Consider the following 22941-nt stretch of genomic DNA (forward strand, 5'->3'; position numbering starts at 1 on the left):
GAACTATCTCTCACATAATTGTCACTTTTTGCTAACAATTCGTGTAGAAACATTTCAATGTGTTTTGTTGTTGGTTCCAACATGATTTCTATTTGTGAAATGATTGGTTCGTCACGTTGACTTTTTTGGTAACTTATGTGTTAATAGTCTGAGGATTGCATTTCCTTAGACATTGTGCTATTTATTCTTGTATTTATCCATAAGCAAGACCAGTGTTCAGAATAGACCAAATTACATTTGTAATTTCTCCTATTGGGTCTCTGGTTACTTTTTTACGAAGTTGGCATGTCAGAGAATTGTTTGATAACTTCATTTGTATATTGGCAATATCCATGAACACTAATCTACTGCCTTCATCAGTTCTTTAATTAGAATTGTGTTATCTTTCCATAGATTTGCTAGAGCCTGATTTTCTCCTTTGTCTGTGTTGATTGTGTGACTTGCAACAGTAATTTTCACCATATAAATGTTAATAATGCGTCATGTGTTACTTCTGGAACAAAAGAACTCTTAGATTAAAATTCTCAATGTTGCGAAAACATTTGTTGGCGATTCTAGCACATATTGGGCCTCATTCCGAGTTGGGCGGTAAGGGTTAATGGTCACCGGTAAGGAGACCGGTGCTGTTAAACCCTTACCGCCCAATTCCGAGGTCCCGTAGTAGGACCCGCAAGGGCCGTGTGGTCTGCCGGCCCATTGTAAGGATGTTCATGATTAAAACCTGTTTCGCAGTGGCACTGCTTGTTTGTGTTGGTGGCCCAGGGCTCAAGACAATGTACTTTGCGCTGGCATTGCTGACCGATACTTTGGGCACAGGCTTCATAGAAATGTCAGCAGTGCCCGCATATATTGTGGCCACAGGAATCGTGAAGTGTACTTTACTGTGGTATTCGAGACAATTGTTGTGACGAAGACATCATGAAAGTGTGTTATGAAATGCTCTTGTGTACTGTTGGTAATATGGAATCTATTTGTGTATTAGTGTATGCTTGGTTATAAAATGCAACCTTATTCACATTCTAAAAACGATAGCATGATACAAACATTGTCAAGATGAATTTCATAAAAGTAATGTCATCAGTTGATTATGATGCATTTTTATATTCTATAGCTTCTACCGTGATGATGTCTTAAAATTTTACTAATTTGTCATTGAATTACATTGCTCTGCAGATATCGGCAGTTTTCTTAAACCTACAGCGGTCTGTTATAATCGGTATACCAAAGTTATTTCTTTTTTTGGAAAGGATTTTCCTAGGAATGGATTTTTAATCTATTGGATTTTTGTGTTACTATACGAAACCAGTTGTACAAAGTATGGCTTTTTATCCAATTGTATGCAAAGATTGTGCTATAAAATACACATTTTCACACTGCTTGGTTCGGGCTCACTCACGCAGATGTTTTAAAGAAAGTATTTACGCTGATCCAAAGAAAAAGTTAACCAGATGCTCCTAATCTACCTTTTCAATAAAATGTCAAACAATGTAATTAGTGTTCCTTTTGCTTCACGTGTTTGTTGTCATCTGGTGTGATCCAGATTTATTGGAGTGCAGTAGTTTTAGTGCATTTTGGCAAAGGTGCCTGTTCTGACATCACCGTAATCTATATAGAGCATGTGATTCCAGTTGGTTCCAGTGCTAAATATTTTCATAATTATGCTAGTTTTGGCAGATACCCTGGAACTTTTTCACATCCCTTTAATGAACATGTTTTACTTCTGGGCTTAAGAGACAGGCATATGCTTGAAAAATTAATGGTGTGCTTTAAAAGTTAACATTGTGCAGAGGTTTATGACTGCGGACGTTTCTTTAGGATGTAAGTATGACTAGGTCAGGTCGTAGTCACAGTAGCGGTCTTGTGATAAATGAGTGACATTTTCCATAAAGTAAGTAGCATTCATAAAACTTAAAAGGCTTTTTAAATAGGTTGTGCTTCTGCTGAATGTTTGCACGATTCTCTCTGTTTAATAAGAAACTCAGAAGCGTGCACTGTGTAAATTGTAGGTGCCCCTTGTGAAGGTGAAGTCACTTTATTTAAACAAAACAAAATAAGGAAACGCTCTGGTTTTATTGTTTACTTATGTTTCTGCTTGCAATGCCATAGGCGGGCAGTACTACATTTAATTACTTCACGCGTTTTTTCTGTGATGTAACTAGATAACTGGCCAATTACACAGTAAAACGGATGATGAAAGGGTGCCATAAGCCATTCTTTCTCGTTTGTGTAGTTCCCGAAAATACTGTTTATTACGGGGAAGCACCACACCTGACACAATTGAGATTTCACATATTGTTGTACAGTTAATTATTGATTCTCTTGAAGATACTCTGCGGGTCGTGTCTCAGTCTACTGTCTTCTGTCTGCTTGTAATCCATAAATGCTGCCAGCCACACCGTTCCTATCCCCGATAAATGGAGATAAAAAGGGGTCGCATGGTTTGGCCTTCAGCACTTGCGCATTGAATGGCGAGGTTGGGCTACCTGATTCTGTACTAGAATCGTGACTTTCTGGATGACCTTCGACCCGTCCAAATGTCAGTCACACCATTGTCTGAAATTGCAAGATGCCTTTTGAAATTGGTGGTGTATCAAAAAAAATGTTAATACAATACATTACCGGACTCGCGTGTGTCTGTCGTGCATGGTGGATTTGGAATCTTCATCCCCTGTACCTAACTTTTCTGGAGTTCTGATCACCGTTCAGCCTTCCGGTATATTGTTTGTGGGCAGAGGGTGATGGTGGCCCTCAGGACAACAAGCATTTTAGTTCCTGTGTTTACACTGGCAGCAGGATGTGACTTAGGTGATCAAGGGTCTGAAATCAGAATGTGACCCAGCAGTAGTGTTGGTTCTCTGATAAATGACCCGTTAATATGAGCTGGATCACATGTGGCCTAATGGCACCTTCGTCAACAATTGCATGACCCAACCTCAGACATTAATCGTGGGGCCACACTTGCCGGCCTGATCGTAAATGCAGCAGACTGGATTGTTCAAAGGGCCACACTCCCCATCAGCGATGAAACCGTATACTGGTACCCCACTAGAGAGCAGTGGCCATCACTTTGCTTGACGTCAGAAGGCTGATGTGCTATCTGAAAGTGTATTTGTCAGTGTGTGGTGACAGAAGGTTGTCCTGCACGTCTCATCCATGTTGTGAGGAAAGATGATCTGTTGCAGGATACAGGCTGAGGGACATTGCATCCCACATATTTATTTATTTGCATTTTTAAAGCGCTCACACAGCCCTGGGGCATCTAGGCGCTGTTACAGGAATATGCCTTAGTTGCGTATTTATAACGCGCTTAATACCCAGAGGTTTCTAAGCGCAGATCTGGGGACCGAACCTGTGTTGCTTCGTGCTGTCTTAAGGAGAGCACGTTGCCGCTGAGCTATCCACCTGGGACATAGAACCTCCCTGGAACAGGAAACCGTATTCACTTTCCTTCTTAACTGCAGCATCAGCTGTTAAATGTACATTAAGGGAGCCATTGGAGGTGACTGTTTTCATTTAAAAGGTGCGAATGGTGACTCTAGGAAGACAGCATTGAGGATGCTGCTGGCCACTTGACAAGGCCCTGCTGCCCACCACTAGTTTTCTCACCTTCGAGGAGGGTACTGAAGTACTCCAGGTAGACGGTATTGTGGAGGCTGCTAGTCACAGGAAGGGCAGGAGGCGTAGTAATAATCATTCAAAGGTGCGATTGCCCATGCTCCACCATCTCCTCTCCCAGAACAAGCTTGTTTGCCTCCTGGTTCCTTTTAACTCACAAGGAATCCATCACTGTCCACCTCATCTACAGACTACCTCACAGGAGTGACTTATTCATTGACATCTACAATTTACTCTCCTCTGCCAAATTAGCACATACTAATAATCTCTTTCTCAGGGATTTCAATGTGCTCAGTCTTACGCTGACAAACGTACTCAAAGCACACTTTGCACTGATTGGAACCATGCACTTTAAGCACAAGAAAGGCAACACCCTAAACCTAGTCTTTACAGCATCATCCTCCCTCTTCATCTACAGAGACACTATCGTGGTCTGACCAGGCCGCCATCTCACTATCGAACACCCACTCGGCCACAGCCCACAAAGGTCAAGCTAAATGCCCCCTCATTCAGCAGCACTCATTCTAAACCTTTCCGGTCAATGAGCTGGAAGTGGAATTCGTAGACTTTGCTTCCACATGGAATGCCTCGGTCTTCCTAGAATTATTTAACAACTCTGCTATAAAACTGGCAGATATTATTATTATTATTATTATTATTTGAACATGTATAGAGTGCGAACTAAGGCCCAAAGCCATCTAGGCGCTAAGAGGGACAGCAGCATAACAACCAATACTTCACACTCAAGCTTGCACAAACAAATGGGTTTTCAGTGCTCTTCTTTTTTTATACACTTTATTTCTAGTTTTCAACAAAGTATATTACAACCAAATACTCAACTTGAACAATAAACAGTTACATTAGATTAAAAAAATTATATACAAGAAATCATAGAATTACAGTAGTAAATCCAATATCTAAACATCAAACCCAGATTCTCTAAAGTACAACTTAATACCACATAACAAACAACATAATAAGACAAGACATAGGACTACAAATAAACTCACACCCACATCCTTAACCCTCCTACCCTTTCTTCCTTACAAAAATACATAACTCATACCTCAATATTCATTCATCAATTTCCATAAAATTCATTGAAAGGTCCCCAAAATTCCTCATATATTGCTTCCTTCTGCTGCCTACCCAACAAACATTTCTCATATTTTGAAAGAATCTTCATATCATAAAGCCATCCTTCAGCAAGAGGTTTTTTCCTTGTTTTCCACACCTTCAACACCTGTCTAATCGCCACCAGTATGCTTCTGTTAATCCAATTTCTAGTTACATAATCAACATTTCACCTGCATCTTGGAGATTGTAGAATCACAGATAAAGGGGTTTGTGGAAAATTGATGGTCCAAACTGTGTCAGTCCTATCCAGCACATCCTTCCAATAGTCCATCACTCTATCACAGTACCATAACATGTGCAACAGAGTACCTTTTTCCTTCCGACAACCCCAGCAACAATAATTTTCCACCAATCCAAGACCACACATGCGTACAGGAGTCCAATAAATTCTACCCAACATCCTTTGGTGAATGTAACACAAGTTTAAGTCCATTTTTGCCTTAACCGGGACCTTCCAGATTTGTTCCCATTCTTTCACCGAAATGTCATTACCCAACTCTTCAGACCATGTCATTCTTAGCTTCTCCCATGAGGTCAACCAAGTACTCTCCAAAGGTATAAGGCGCATGATAGCTGACACCTTTTGCTGCATTACAGAAAACAACCCACATATCTCTGGTTTCTGCACAAACCGTGTGTCTAACATCTGCTGCCGTTCAGAAAGTAAATTCTTCAGTATTCTATAACTTCCCTGTTCCCTCCCATTCAGTCCATATTTATTTCTCAGATTCGCAAAGGAAAACCATGCCTTCATCATCATTCCAGACATCCCCAATCATCAGAACCACCTCTATTACTCCAACTTCTCCAATTCAACATCTTATTATTCACCTGCAATCCCGGATTACACCATAGCGATGCATCTTTATACATATGCAACCCCTGACCATTATCTGTTATCAGCGAAACCAATGCATCCTTCCTAACAGCAATTGATTTTTATATTCATAGCTTGTCGAGGTAGCTTCCCAAGGGAGTATAAACTCTTCATATGATGTGGTTCCAACATTTTCTTCGCTATCTGTACCCACCAAGGCACCAGGTCTAAATCATCATTTGAAAAAATAAACAATTTTTTTAGCAGGAAACCCTTACAATAATTCCCCAGGATAGGATAACCAAATCCACCATCCTGAACCTTTCGAATCATAATATATCGTGGAATCTTAGCTCTCTTCCCAACACCCCACAGAAATTCTTGAAAGACTTTGTCAACACGCCCAAGTATTCTCTTCGTGAACTTTAGAGGAATCAATTGCAAAAGATATAATACCTTCGGGAGTAACATCATTTTAATTGCACTAACTTTTGCCCAGATACTTAAGATAGCACAACGCCATTTCCTAATGTCTTTTTGGAGAATCTCATTTTATTCACATTATATTCAACAAGTTCATTAATATCCCATACCAAATAAATCCCCAAATACTTCACAACGTCATTTTCCCATTTACAATCCCAACCTAACAATCAATCACAATTAGCAGTAACTCTCACTGGAAAAACAACCGATTTCCCCCAATTGATTTTATAACCCGACAACCTCCCTACTTCCTCAGTCATATTCTTCAAAACAAGTCCATCTTCCCCTGGATTATTCAACACTACCACTACATCATCCGCATATGCTAAGACCTTAATTTCACCACCTCCTATACATAATCCTTTCACATTAATATTCTGTCTGATATAGGCCAACAGGGGTTCCAGAGCCAAATTAAAAAGGAAAGGAGATGGAGGACAGCCCTGTCTTGTACCCCTAAATAACTGAAAAGAATCTGAAAACCCCCCATTCACCGAGACCCTGGCTGATCTATTGGATTGCAGAGCCCCTATAGCATTGATAAATATCGGCCCAAATCCCATATTCAACAAAGTGTAATTCAGAAATGTCCAATTAACTCTATCAAAAGCCTTCTCGGCATCTAAAAAAATTAACAAGGTTTCACCAACTTTAGAGTCTGGCAAACACATAATATCCAAAAGAGTTCTAATATTGTCATACCAGTATCTACGTCTTAAAAAACATGCCTGCGATCTGTCAGTCAGCCTTCCTATATGTTTATCTAGCCTATTTACCAAATTCTTAGTAAAAATCTTCATGTCTACATTCAGCAACGATATAGGGTGATGATTGCAGCAATGAGCTGCATCCTTCCCTGGTTTTGGAATAACATTTACTACAGCCTTCCTCATTGATGGACATACAGTACCTTCCATTAAGAATCGATTGTATAACTCACACAATTCTGGCGCCAGCTGTACATCAACACATTTATAAAATTCAGTTGGCAAACCATCCATACCTGGGGATTTTCCATATTTTAATCCACTTATTGCTAATAAAACCTCTGATACAACAACTGGTGCATCAAGGAAGTTCCTACCCTCGTCAGGCAAGGATGGAATATCAATCTTTCCAAAAAAACTCTTCCAAATCCTGTAATTGCGGTGTAAGATCATCGGTGTATAATTCTGTATAAAACAAGCGAAAGCATTCACCTATCTCTTTCGTTGTTATCGCTACACCCTCAGTGCCTTTATCTTTTTTCCAAAAGACCTTTCAATTTGTTTGCCAATAGCTTACCTCCTCGATCTCCTCCTTCCCAATACTTTTGTCTCATATAAAACAAACCTTTCTCCATTTGAGATTCAATCTCAAGTTTCAGGGCTTCCTTTACCATGTTTAATTCTGTTCTATCTTTATTATTCTTTGACAAAGCCTATTTCTTTTGCAACTTTCCCAATTTAATCTCAAGCTCTATCAATTTTGTTTCCCTTTTTTTTCCTTGCCCTAGCAGTCCAGTTCATCAGTCCCCCTCTAATGAAAGCTTTAAAGGAATCCGAAACCACCAGACTATCTGACAAACCTCTATTATCAATAAAATAATTTTTTATTTAATCACTCAACGCTTTGGAAGCGTTCTCCTCCTTCAGAATGGAAGGGTTTGAGTCTCCACCTCCATTTCTCTTGTCTTTCACCATTAAAATTCAATTTAATTCCCACAATCGAGTGATCAGATAAATTACATTCCCCCATACATGCTGCAACCACAGATTCTACCAATACATCAGAAACTAAAATATAATCCAGTCGTGAATATGTATCATGTGCCGGAGAATAAAAAGAAAAATCTACATCTCTTGGATGCAGGTTCCTCCAAGTATCTACAAGGACATAAACATCTAAGAAGTCATTAAATTCCCTGCTCGATTTTGCCCAGAAAAATTACACACAGAAGACCTATCTGCTTTACAATCTAAAATACAATTAAAATCCCTGCCTAAGATAATAGATTCTCCTCTCATATCACGTAACATTGCTTCTAAAGATGCAAAAAATGTACCACTATTAACACACGGACCATATACAGAACCAACAGAGAGCAATGTTCCCTCATATTTCAAATCAACCAATATAATGCGACCCTCCGTGTCCATACTCACTCTATCCACACACACACACACATTCAGCCTCCTTCTAAACAGAATCCCCACACCTCTTGACTTAGATGTGTGGCAATTCAACAGCACCTTCGTATATTTGTATTTGTATTTATTTTATTTATATAGTGCTTTACACCAAGAGTTAGTCAATAAATCATCAGATCCTGGCAACAAGTGCGTTTCTTGGAGAAAAACAATATCTACCTTATCACTCCATAGTTTAGATAACATCTTTTTCCTTTTCTTTGGACAATTTAGACCTTTCACATTCCAGGTTCCAATGGATAGAGTCCTCATTACAAGTTACTGTTTCTCATTATCATTAATATTTTTCCACATAAACCTCTCATCCAGTACATCCTCAATACATATTCAGCAATGACACGTGCACAGCACATACTCATGAATGTCAAGTGCGCTTTTTGCAACAATTTAATATTCCTTTCCAATCCGACAGAAAACCCTCCATCACAATAAATGAACAAGGTATGAAAGAATACAACCCCTCCCACACAGACAAACACCAAAACAACATAAAAACAAGAAAAACATAAAGAAAGCATTGTTTGATTAAAGTCTGATTAACTACGGACCAAACTATTAGTCTAATATATACATTAGAAACAGTATTCCTAACTATACTCCCAGAGAAGTGCACCTCAATACTTGAAATTAAACTTCCTTCCTTCCAATTACATACAGTGAGTTAAGCACATTTCAAATATAGAATACAAACAAAAAAACATTTTTTTTCAAAAAACCTCAGAGCATTACCTCAACAAACCCCTTAGAATAATCAAACATAGTGTACATATACCGTAATCCCATTCCGTATTCTTTCTACCATGACCCAACCACATGCATAACCGTTTTACACATTGAGTTTAAATAATTCAGTACTATACACCCATCTCCACCTTAATTCAACAATACCATCATCCATATCTCCAATTACTAACCAAGATCAAGACCTAAGCACTCCCATTAAAATATCTATAACATTGCAACTTTAATTTTAATATGAACCAAGTCCTGAGCGTAGCATGGCTCAACCTTACATATAATATGTATTACCGAAATGACATATTAATGCATTCTCTCCAAAACATTGTTTATATGTTGTCAGTATGAATAATAGATTGCGTACCAGAACCATCAATCGTGTTACAGCCTATAACCTTTCACGCTGTCACCACACATGTCCAGTACAAGTCATTTATTTCAACACAGGATACTGCTAAAACAGATTTTCTATTCAAGCAGCCATCACTTTATTTACCTTCATACACCAACCCCAAGATAATAACTCTCAATTATAGTGGTTTTCCACATGAAACAAAGCTCCTATTCAATTGAGGCGTCACTCATAAGCATACAAGAGACAAGTTCCATCTATAATCTGCAAAACCACTATTAGACCACATTTCTATAACTTACTCCCGACATGTGCTGAACAGGCTGTAATTTAATGACTACAAACAGTTAACTTCCTGCATCATTGTCTTCTTCCCTGCCTCTCGTTATTAAAAAAAGTCCTTTGAGATGTAATTCAAATCTCAGTCACCTGAAATATAATAGCATTCAGTACCAGAGCTGCAATATTAGTGACTGCTGTGTTCTTTTGACCTCCGAAATCAGCAGTTCAGTAAAGAAGACTGAAAAATCAATTGACTGGATGTTGCAAGAGATCAATTCAAGCCATGGACATAAAAGGCAGATATTCAGCAAGCGTTCTCGGAGATAACGGAAGAACATTCCACAAACTGGGGGCAAAGACTGAAAAAGAGCAACCACCCAATCGCTTTTGTTGGGGATCTTGAGAAGCAGATGGGGCACAGAGCGCAGATTTCTAGCTGGGCAATACTGCTCTAATTTTGCTTTAAGGTATTGGGGACCAACGTTGTGCACAGCCCGATGGACAACACAAATAATCTTAAATTCAATCCGGGCAGCCACCGGCAACCAGTGCAAACAGTGCAGGAGCGCTAGTGAAGGGGTCGGACGAGGCACCATAAGTGGCAATCGCACTGCCAAATTTTGGAGTACCTGTATCTGTTGGATCTGATACTTAGCTGTCCCAGGTAAATGCCATTGCAATAGTCCAATGACCCCATTATAATGGACGTCGCCAATGTTGTTCTGTTGGCTGGGGGAAGCAAAGGGAGAATCTTCCTCAGAGCCTTCAGTCTCCCAAACCCAGCATTACAGATTGCAGAAATATGGGCCTTTCGCAAGCCATTGGGTAAAAGTTTCACCCCAGGCTTTTTACTGAGGCGCAGGGTCAAGGCCCAAGTGACTCGGGCCAATACTGCGAGTTCCACAGGTGATCCATCCCATGGGGACCGACTACCAGGACATCCGTTTTGCTTCCGTTCAGTTTCAACCAATTTGCCGACATCTAGCTGCCTACTTTCTCCAAACAGTCCTGCAATTTCTTAGGGGGCTCTGCTTGAGAGGAGTCCAGCCGAAACACCAGCTGTGTGTCATAGGCATATGAATAAAATAGGACTCCACATTCCGCAATGAGGTCAGCCAGAAGTTGAATATACTGGTTGAAAAGAAGGGGCGACAGAGCTGACCCCTGTGGAACTCTACAAGATAGTTCCACAGGAGAAGAAAAACACGTTTGAAAATAAACAGTTTGAGAACGGCCCTCGAGGAAAGATTGGAACCATGCTAAAAGAGGTCCAGTAATTCCTGCTTGTTCAAGCCTGGTCAATAGAATATCATGGTCCACCGTGTCAAAGGCTGCAGAGAGATCCAGAAGGATAAGTACTCCGGTCTCTCCCCGGTCCTGAAGCAGGGCAAGATCATCGAGCAGTGAGATAATTACAGACTCTGTACCCATCTTGGGTCGAAAAACCATATTGAAACGTGTTCAGACAGTGCTTTTCTTCCAGGAATTTGGAGAACTGCGGAGTGATCCCAGCTTCCATTAGCTTCATCATTACCATACCTCTCAACACAGTGGTCAGCGGCCAACACCCATTTTGTCCTCGCCAAACTGCCCCCCCTACTCTCACACTATGGAACAAAGTGGTAATCACCCCAGATCTTAAACCCTCACTCCTTAACTCTCTCAACCCTCTCTTCCTAGTGGAAGGACCACCAGCAATTGATGCCTTCGACCTCTGGCTTAACAATGCCCTCAAACCCCTCACCCTGTCAAAACGCTCCTCACAGAGATATGGACCATCGCTGAAGTGGTTCTCCGCCAATCTCAAACACCTCAAAAATCTCAAGCACCGCCTGGAACGGGTCTGGAGAGCCGACCCCTCAGCCCAAAACAAAACCACCCTAGCAAGGACAACCAGAGCCTATAGATCGGAAATCAGGAAAAGCAAGAAATTGTAATATGGGAACCAAATCCTAAATGCCCGCAACCCATGTAAGGAACTACTTAAAATCATAGCAGAATTCAAATCACCCTCATGCTCTCGCCTGAACACTCCAAGCCCTATGTAACACCCTCTCGCTCCACTTCTACAATGCCGCCAACGAAAGACACAATACCATCGTCGCCAAGCTAAAAACCCTAACATCACCCCCACCCGCCTGCAGCACACCGTGTAAACCCCACCCCTATCGCATTCTTTTGACTCCTTCTCCCCCATCCCGCACCAAGAATTCCTATCACTGGTAGCGGCCAGCCACTCGTCAGGCTCACCAGAAGACCCATGCCCACCAATATTGCTCAAGAAAATACTAACTGCCACCTGTTCAGGTAACGTCGCCCGCACAATCCTTAACCACTCACTCACCTGAGGATCCTTCCCGAAAGCCCTAAAAACATCCTACATCAAACCCATCCTCAAAACAAGACGACGCTTGACCCATTTCTTCCCCAAAACTACCGACCCATCTCCAATACGCGTTTCATCGCCAAACTGATTGATTGTGCGGCCAACAAACAGCTCGGTCAATTTGCTGGATCCAATAACCTCCTAGACCCAGAACAATCAGGTTTCCGACCTCTAAGAGGAACAGAAGCCTCCCTATTCTCCATGTGGGATGACCTAAAAAGAACAGCTGACGCAGACGGTTGTGCGGTCCTCATCCTTCTAGACCTCTCAGCAGCTTTTGATACCATCGATCACATGATTCTCTTAAACAGACTACAAACACTAGGAATCACAAGCACAGCCTCTCGTGGATCTCCTCCTTAATCTTTAACCGGTCCCAAATCATGCACCTTTACCAATTCACATCTATTTCACATCCAATTTGCAAAGGGGTTCCCCAAGGAGCATCCATATTACCGCTAATTTTTAATTTCTACATACAACCCACCCCCGGAATCATCAGTTCGTACAAGCTTACCTGCTACTACTACGCAGATGATACCCAAATCATCCTCAAAATCCCTAATCACAAAGGACCCGGCCTTCCCGGACCTGTCATCACGCCTCTCCGATAATGATCACTGGTTGACAACCAACCATCTCATCCTCAACCCAGGGAAAACTGAAATCCTACTTTGTGGGAAAACATCTATCATACCCCAACCAATCCCATGGCCCGACTCACTAGGACAAGCACCAGCGCCCTCTAACGTGGTAAAAAATCTTGGATGCCAACTAGACTCAGATCTATCCCTCACCCAACACACCACCAGCATATCCAAAACCTGTTTCTTTCACTTACGTATACTCAGGAGGATTTTTCCCCCTACCTCACCTATCCTCACCGTTTCTCGGCCATCAACTCCATCATTCTCTCCCGCCTTGACTATGCAAACTGCCTCTACCTACGAGCCCCCGCATCCCAACTGCAGAAACTCCAAAGAATCCAAAATGCAGCAGCACGCCTTCTCATTAACCTGCCCGCCAGGGAACACATCAGCCCTACCCTGAGAGTCCTCCACTCGCTCCCTATTGCTCGGCGCACCACTTTCAAAGCCATGTGCATCACCCATCGCGCAATCCACAACACAAGCCCTGAATTCCTGTGAGGCAAAATCGTCCCCTACCGACCTTCCAGGAATCTCAGATCTCGCAACGCATTTTGCCTAGTGATCCCACTGCACAACTCGACAAGACTTGGCGGCTCCTCCTTCTCTGTCCAAGCGCCAATCATCTGGAATTCCATCCCTTTACACATTCGCAACATCGAAAACCACCTGAAATTTAGGAAGGGCCTTAAAACCGGGCTCTTCCCAATACCCTCCTATGCCAGTCAACCCAGCGAAAACACCATTAATAAAAATCCATCGCTTTCGATCATATTTCAGGGGCCGGCAGCTCTTGCAGCGCTTTCACCTGACACACCACCACCTAATGCTCAACAACACTGCCTGCCTACTAGAACTCAAGGTACGCCAGCAACATTTGTTGTGGCATTCCTGATCCACCACCACCCCACCCACAACAACATTCCAACACATCAAGCACCCGAGCTAAGCCAGCATCCTACTCTCCACGACCCTGCCCACCAGTCCACATGAGTGACAAATGTGATAAGTGACCCCCACAAACCTATCCCGAAAGCAAGGCTCAACAAACCATTGATGACTGTGACATCATGGATACCTACCATACATTAGGCTGTTACGGACGGCCTTTCAAACATAGCACCCTGCACCGACACAAGCCTAAGGGTAGCCCCCTCCGTTTATCCATCAACCAGTAGCAACCAACCAGTAGCAACCAACAAACGAGCGGGGGGAATGACTATGATACAATGTGGAGCGGGTCAGTCCCGCCTGGCTTAGACCTGTACACAAATAGCACTGTTAGGGTTAGAGTTTGGCCCTGTCTAGTCGTATACTCTAATTTACATTGTCAACTAAATGTGGGCACCAGCTCGGTTTAGTCCTGTACTTAGTGGTCGCACTGACAGGTTTAGCCCTTCCCCTCAGTTGGCTGGACTCTGTTGTGGCTGTCTCTAGTTATTCGGCCAAAGTGCATTTCAGGCATAGACCTCTCCCACTGTTCAGGACACTCAGATCTGGCCCTGCCTGCTTTTATCCAGGCTGCACGTCTTGGATGTGGGCCTCCCTCCAATCGCACAGGATTCTCAGCTACTGCTGTGGATTCTCAAGGCCTGGTACTGGTGATTCGTTGGGGAGGGGACATCCCGCCCACCATGCGGGACTCTCAACTCTAGCTGCCCTTTGCCTGTATCCAAATATGCATTGTTGGGTAGGCCTCTCTCCCGCTAGACAGGACTCTAATATCTGGTTTTGCTTAGCCTCTCTATGCACACTGTACTGTTAGGTGTAGACCACTCTCCCACTATACAAGACCCTCAAATTCCAGGTGTAGCCCTTGTCACGGCTTAATATATGCGGATACCTACCACTTTACGAAAGCCAGGCCCCCGTGGTATAGACCTGGAGCAACATCACAGCCTAAGGTACGTATATATATACTAGCGTGGACATGGGCTGCAGACACGGCCAAGCATCCATGCACGATGGAACACGCCTACGGCTAAGCACATCCGGTCTAGTACACACATAGCCGCCCAGACTGAAACATCAGACGTACCTCAACACCTCTGCCACTAGCATACATCGACCACCACTGAAAGGAACTTGATAAGAGCTCACCTCACATAGACTTTCTCAACAATAGCAAGCTATCTCAAACCCTCACCACACCCACCCATGTGTCTGACATCTCTTGGGCGGCTTAGTCGCACCTTGCCAGCAACCCAAGTCCTAGAACAGCAACATGCACACACGCATCTCCTAAACTAAACCCCCTAGAACCTTACAACCACGCCGATGACGGTCACCAAGGGCGTTCAACCGAGGAAGAGCGCATTGAGGCCACACAAGTGGGGAAAGAGCGCTATATAAATATACAACACAATACAGTACAATACAATTACTGGAAGAAGAGAAATAGGTCTATAGTTGGCTGACAGCTGAGGGTCAGAGATTTTTTTTTTTCAGAAGGGGCAAAGCCACTGCATGTTTAAGAGTAGTCGGGACTTTGCCCATGGAAAAAGAGTACTGCAATGCATCAGTAAGCATTCCAATGGCCCTCTGAGGAAGAGCTTTCAGGATACGTAGGGGAACCGCACCCAGGGGCGAGGCCGATTTCGGGCTCTGAAGAACTTTCCAAGTAACCTCATTATTTATTGGCTCAATATCAAAAGTATAAGCCAAGAGCGAAGAGGGAAGTCAATTTCTGGGCATATACTGGGGCTGTTGCATCTCCTCAACAGTTTGGCTGTATCTGAGGACTTTGCAAATGTCTTGGATTTTATTGTGGGAAAAGGCGCTAATTTCATTACATCGTGACTGGCGACATAGCTGCTTTTGAGATCGCAGTTCTGGGGTGAACCAGGCCTCAGTAGGTTTAATTCTACTGAAGTGGGGAGGACTAGTGGCCACTTTATCTGCTACCTTCTCCAAGGAACTAAGGAGAGAGGAACATGGGTCTGCACCCTTCTCCCTGAAACTCCTGTTCGCCTCAAGAAATGAATCAGTCATCTCAGTCAGATCCACTTTACGCCATAATCTATGGATTTGCACACCATGAGACCTTAGGAAGGCAGGGCGGTATCTGGACCAAAAAGGGTACCAGGAAATGATTGGACCAAATAACCGAAACCGGGGCGAAGCTTGCGACCAATCCTGCCTCAGCGAAGTTAAGGTCCAACATATTGCCACTCTTGTGAGTGGGGAGGTGATTGCACAGACCTAAAGGGAGGTCCAGTATACTGCTCACCAGATTATTAGCATAATAATCAGACAGATCATGGAAATAAATTAAAATCTACAAGCACCACTAAATTAGGATGTGCCAGGCTCGGATTGGAAACCAGCTCAGTAAAGTTAATTACAAAATCAGTTCGGCTAGAAGATGGAGGTCTATATACCAATAGAAAATGGACAGTCGTATTAACATTGACCTGTGTTCTAATCAAAAAGTGTTCACAGGGTAAAGAGTGTTTCATTGGAATATGCAGACACTGATGGGATACAGAGTAAATTATTGCCAGCCCACCACCTCTACTGGGAAGGGACCTATCAAGACGCAGTGCCACAGAAGAAGTTGGCATTAACTGACACAAATCAAGATCATAACTGAGAGCCAGGTCTCTGTAATGCACATAAAATCATGGGCAATGTCTGTCAATATTGTGTGCATATATCATCTGTGGGCTCCTGCTGATCTTGCATTGATGAGCAGACATTTCAAATGATCGGTGAGATCACAGGACATCCCTCCCTTCAAAGCCCCTCCTCCAAGAGTAAAAACCCCAAGTGCCTTCCCTTCTAGATCGATGTGCTGGGCACCCTCAAAAAGCATGGTCCCTTCAGAGGCCAGTTCTATAAACTCAAACCGTGAGTACCTATGTGCATTACCACAGTTACTTATGTTGGGGGGGCTCCTCATAAAATTGCCATTGAGGCATAGCCCAGAGCCCATCCGACGGCCGGACGCGCCCAGATTCGCTTGGCTTGGCTGAGCAGATACTCATGCCCCCCTAAAAACTAGCCGTGCTAAGACCAAACTATCAGCCCCCTGGTACACCCTGAGCTCGTCTCCAACAAGTGCTCAATCGGAGCCCTAGAGGTGACACAAAAAATGTACCCCTGGATATCTTAAAAACCTCAAATCTCTCTGTGCCAAACATAGGATTCTTACAGAGGTCAAAGTTGCATAGTACTCCCCCATCATCGCGTTAGCCTCTTAGCAGGAGCAAAGCCTGATTCGCAGTAGTATAGCATTGTGCCACACCCTCACCCGATGTGCCATCAACTCAAGACAAATGTAATGGAATCAACCTTTTATTAGAAAAAATATCAACCTGACAGATCATTGAATCACCTTCACCCAGCATTAGCCACCCCGTGCAATCCAACACATACACTGATGCTCTGGACCGAATTCTCTCCTTTCTCTTCCCGAGACTTCCTAAAAACTCTCGCCTCCCTCAAACCTATCTCCTACTCTGGTGGGATCATCCCGGCCTCCATCAATAAATAATTGATGGGTCCGGTGCTCAATGCACTCCTCAGCATCATTAATGTCTCCCTCACTGAAGGGTCATGCCCGGACGCCCTCAAGAATGGACTCGTACAACCTCTTTTGAACAAACTGACCTTAGACCCAGAGGGCCTGGCCAACTTCTGGCCCATTGCAAACCTCCTGTTTATCAGTAAAATCTTGGGAAAAGTAGTTGCAACAGAACTACTTGCTAGAATCGAACAAGTACACCTCCTAAATCGGTCAGGGTTCCGGCCCAAGTTTAGTATCCAGACAGCCACCATCCAGGTGGTAGATTATGCCCTCCAAATCATGGATACGGGTGACTCATGCATCCTCCTATTCCTTGACCTCTCAGCTGCGTTTGACACCATCAACTACTGCATCATCCTCTCATTCGACAGAATTGGATCCTCTGGCACTGTCCTAAATTGGCCTACCTTCTACCTCTTGGGAAGACATCAGGCCATCCAGATGAACATGTTGCATTCTAACCGACTACTAGTCTCCTGCAGAGACCCTCCCACCCCAAATGCTCCATCCTCTTACCGATCCTTTTTAACCTGTACATGGAGTCTCTGGGCACACTACGGAAAGATCTGATATAGACATCCACCATTAAGCAGACAATACTCCATGGTACCTGAGAGTAAAAAGACGACATTACATCAGTTTCTCAGATATTACCTAGATATCAAACAGTCCTGGATGTTAACTACCTACCTCAAACTTAACCCTCCTGAATGTATCCTCAACAAACCCCGGGTAAACGATTCATCCAATAATGGCGCAATGATATGTGCCTGTAAGGATTTGATTCGCAACGCTTTGATTCAGCAAACTCCTTAGACTTCATTACTAACAGCAGCCTGTTCTCCCAGAAACATATACCCAAGAACGCCCAAACAGCTTGGCTCTAAATCTCCCCCATTTGCAAAATCAAACCCTTCATCCTACCGGAGGACTTCCAGACCATAGTGCAGGCCCTTGTGGTTCACATATCGATGCAGGAAATTCCTTCCTGACGTGCGTGGAAATTTGACTGAATCACTGCCGTCCTACTCAAACTAAATTGTCTTTCTCTCCAGACCAGGACAGTGTCCAGCACTGCATGTATCATCTACAAAGTCGTCACAAGCATCACACCATTGCACCTGGCAGCTAAGCTCAAAATATTTGTGGGCACACAATCCTCGTGCAGCACATCGACCAACCAGCTCAAACCACAGCTTGTCCGCATAGAAAGGACCTGCGAACAATCCTCCTGCCACGCCCCCACCGTCTGGAACTCGCTCCCGGTATCGGCTCAGGATACCCCCACAATTTTTCGCAAATGTCTTCAAACTTGCCTTTTTCAAAACCACCTGACCAAGGAATAATCCCAATGGACACACAGACTGATGTACAGAGCACAACTCGCAGCACAGCTCTCCTGTTAACGCCAGCCCAAACACTGGCTACCCACACTCTGTATAGCGCTCTGCTTCTCTCGAGTAGATCTGCGATTCAAACAATAAAATACAATAAATGGTGGGTGTTTGGAATTGGAAGGGGTGCATAATATCACATGCTGTTTGGAGCAATGACTGCAAACAGGTGACCATATGCATTTTGTAATTTATTTGTGTCTGTCTTTAAGACTTGATAACCTTGTTTATTTTAAAACTTAAAGGACATTTGTTTATGCTTACTTTAATTTTCATGCTGCTACTGTAATCTTCCATTTAGGGTGGGGGATAATACAACTGTAATCCCGGTTTCACCGCACAACCAGTGTGTGATGCTGGGAAAATCATGTAATTTAATGTGTCCTGTCTGCTAAAATTGGAAGACCCTACAAGTGATTGAATTTGCAGCTTACAAAAGCTACAAATAAAGCACCTCTGTCATGGTTTACTTTAGTGTTGCTCTATATATTAAAAATAGTGGGCATTCACGTAATGCTCACCACAAAGTTATTCATCTCTTGGCGTACTCATGGCAGTTTATTGTAATGTCACTTTCCATGATGCCCTATAGTATTAAAGACGGATGACACTCCTTTAATGTCCTTTTTGTGTTGACACTTCTGATGAGGTCGATACATAAGAAAATTAGGGGACCCACATGTATTTTGCCGCACTTTACCTTTGAAATCCTAGGTCTGGTCCTGGAGAGAAATTTCAGGATCAGGAATGTCTGATTGCGCTGGTCTTTTTGCCATATTTGTCGCTGTTTTTTTATGGGGGAAGGCCCCCCCCATATTTTCATCCCACGCCCTCCCACCTTTCCCACCCACTAGTCGAAAAATCAATATTTAATGTTGTAATTGCAGCGAACGGCCACGTTCAGATGGGCAAATGCCAAATTTAACACGCCAGTGTCCTGTGTTTTTTTTAATTGCTGTGTATTAAAAATGCCTTTTGCCACTTTGGGCGGGAAAGAGAGTGCAAATGACACGTAAGGACTGCAAGCACATCAGACTGCTTCTGATGCACCTCTGCGTTGAACGTGTCCTGTAAAATCCTTATGTAAAGTTGGCCTCAGGTAAATTGCAGGGTATAGTTTACAAGTAGGTCACTCGATGGATGCATCTATTTTCCCCATTCCAGGCCAGATGAAGCTGCCACTCTTGGAGTTTATAATAACCAACGCATCACACGTTTGCGTTTCATTACACAAGGAAGTACTCTTTAACTTCGGCTTCATTTATGGCCATTTCTGTTTTCTGTGTTTAACTTTGCTTGCTGCATGCTTGCAAAAGGCACATGTGTATGAACTCTTTCCAGGATAAGTTGATTTGTGGTGGCTTGAGACATGAGATTTACTTTAAAAGCAGTTGTTTACTAAAATGCAGTAGCATAATCGCCCGCATTGGTGCATTGGTATCAATGACGGCAAATGTGTCAGTGTGTGAAATCATTACGACAGATAAGATCAGAGGAAGCAGCAGATTGGTACAGGGAGTTAGTATTTTCCTTCTTGAATATTTTGCGTCTGACCAATTTCGTCCAGCTTTGGGATGCTCGGGATGAGCTATGTTGGGGATCACGGAAGGCTGAGGAGAGGAGCAGTCAAAGTGGATTATCTGTTCAGAGTAGTGTTTGTTGGTTTAAGGGCCTGCCAGTGTCTTGCTTCACGGGGTATCTGCAATTAGCAGTAGGACAGAGGGCACGACTCTGACATGTCCGAACTGTTGGAGATTGGTTTGTAAGCAAATGCTTAACCTAGTTTGATAAAGGGAGTTAGAGTTTCACGCGTTTATTTTTCTAACCTCTGAAACGTATTGTGTTTTTAGGGACTAGTTAGGGGGTGTTACAAGAACCCACCGTGTTAAATGACTGTGTTGACCTTTTACCGGTTAAGGGGGTCAGTGGGTTTAAAAACTCGGGAAAGGAAAGGTGTTTTCAAATAATTTTCTTCTGTAAAAGCATTAATTTAGCTTGTGCCTACTCGTCTTGGAATGCTTCCCTGGTCATCTAGCAATGTCAGCATCTAAGTGGCACACTTACATTATTCATAATGGAACCAAAGTGTGGCTGTTGGGTGCTTTTTAGCCTAAAGGTTATGCATGATCGATCCAAACAATATGAATTAACCAGAAATTCACGAGGCATTTACTGTTTGTTAAAACAAATCGTTTATGGTTGGACTAAGATATCCGCACGCAATATATCGTGCAGTCTTGAGTGGCCACAGTGGCAGGAAAAGAAACGCATCTCTAGGCTCAGGTCATTTATGTCTGGAAGTTGGGTTTGTCTGACGGCAGTTTAAATGAGCGTGGTGAACTCAGTCGTGTTCCTTGTGTCATCAGCACCATTGCCACTAATCGCATATCCACTGGTACTCTCATTTGGAGGCGAAGGCCTTACTTCTGCTGTATGACGCTCTGCGCAGTGATAGGAAAAATACACGTTTTCACCAGACATTTAACGTCCCTTTATGGTCTTTCGTTCACCATTATCCTTCAAAACGGATATGCTGCTTTTTGGTGGAAATGATGAGCATTTGTTAGACAGGAAAGCCTACTTGTATCCCTCCCCCAAAAGGCACCAATGCATCTGTTTATTTAAGGGTACTACGATTGAGCCTTTCTGACGACAACGCGTATCTTGGGGCAGACCTCTGCACCTTTCTCTCGTTTTCCAGTTGCCCTCAGTGCATAGAGGTTTAGGACTAGGTTGCTGACCTTGCAACATGGGGACCTGGGCGATTCTTGCTCTTCACCAAATTGTGTGGTTATTAGCATATTAATGCATGCAACTTTCCCTCAGAATAGATCTATGTGGATTGTAAATATGTAAAAAGTTACAACATATGTGCAGAGCAGGGTTCGAAATTGCCAGGAGCTGGGAGCTATTTCGCTCCTGTTTGTAGCCCAGAAGAGCCTAGTTAGCTTCCTGTAAATGGATATCAGGGGCTCCTTTGGACTCCCCGGGTTAGCTGGTGCCATTCAAAGATATATTCCTGGCATCAACTCTGTATGTTTGGGAATGTGTATGAAAGAGCATTAAGACATGTAGGAGCTATTTAAAGGATATTCTGTCATGCAAAATGGACAAACAGTTACAGTGTGGAAGTTAGATTTTCGAACGGTTCTGTGCTAGCTCCTTTTTCGCCAGAGGTAGGCCCTTCTTACTGGGTGATGCAAATGATAGCTAGGCGCTACTTCTAGCTCCTGCTAATCCAATCCTTTTTCGAACCCTGCAGAGTGAGGTTGCAATGACCTATTCCTTTCCACCAGATCATATCCTATTTTCTGTAATTCTCTCTTAACTGGACCCACACACCATATTGTTTCATAGACTGCCACTTGTGTTTGAGAGGATTCTGCTATTACATCTTTTAATCCATACAGTGCTCAGTTGCACCTTGCACGTAGAACCAGGGTGGGTGAAATAATGAAGAGAAATACATTAAAACAGTTCAGTGGGCTTGGCTTAACAAGCGCACTTTTGTTTGCTTTATTGGGATATTTGTTTATGGTGCAGCAGTTGAGTGTATTACTTAGGTGTGTGTGTGTGGGGGGGGCTAAATGCATCTGCAGCGACGTTTACATACCTGGGTGAAGGGAGATATACAGTCAATGCATATTGTTTTAGGTAGTGGCATAGCCGAAATGAAGACGCAGATGAAATGGTGGACAGCGTTTCAGCATAGACACATTCTTGTCCCATACCATGCCAGAGCTAGCTCTTTTTGACGGTGTCCTTAAAACAAACTATGGACTTTACTTCGTAAAACAGTTACCCATGTATTGCTGGATTTCTTACAATCGAGCCCGTGTGTGCACTGGTCGGGCAAAAGATGTACAAATAATAAAATGCTTGCAGATGTACAGTGCCAATGGATCCGGGCTGGTAAAGGATGCACGTGAGCCCATTTCAAAATGTGAATGTAAAAAACAAAAATGCGTTGATGTAGTTTAGGTCTTGAAATGCAAAAGGACAGTGGAAAAAAAGGTATGTGTTCTTTTTGGAGTCATAAGAAGTTTCACTTGGTGCAATTCTGTATGCCCGGTGCACTTCTCTGATCCCATAATCTATATGAAGTAAGCATATACTCCATATATGTCACAACATTTTTAAATGTTACTAAAAGTGGGGAAAAATGGGAGTGGGGGGGGGGGGGAGTGCATTTTTAACTCCTCCCTTTTGGTTTACACCTGTCCTATATCAGTATAATATGCTAATGTGGCTTCCTTAATAAATAAGCGTATGCCCTCAGCCTCATTTTGTGCCTGAACCTGTGTCAAAATCCTGTATAAAGCCAATTCAGGAGGCTTGTGAGTGGAGAGGATCAAGGCATTTGTTTATTG

The 22941-nt window shown here is 43.1% G+C and overlaps 1 protein-coding gene across 9 annotated transcripts in view; it reads left to right on the forward strand.

Moving 5' to 3' along the window:
• Nucleotides 1-22941, forward strand: part of VPS13B (vacuolar protein sorting 13 homolog B) — a 3421660-nt gene that overhangs the window by 258228 nt on the left and 3140491 nt on the right. The gene's annotated exons all lie outside the window — the stretch shown is intronic.

Source organism: Ambystoma mexicanum, chromosome 5q (assembly GCF_040938575.1).
Source record: "Ambystoma mexicanum isolate Mex_15411 chromosome 5q, UKY_AmexF1_1, whole genome shotgun sequence".
Taxonomy (NCBI): domain Eukaryota; kingdom Metazoa; phylum Chordata; class Amphibia; order Caudata; family Ambystomatidae; genus Ambystoma; species Ambystoma mexicanum.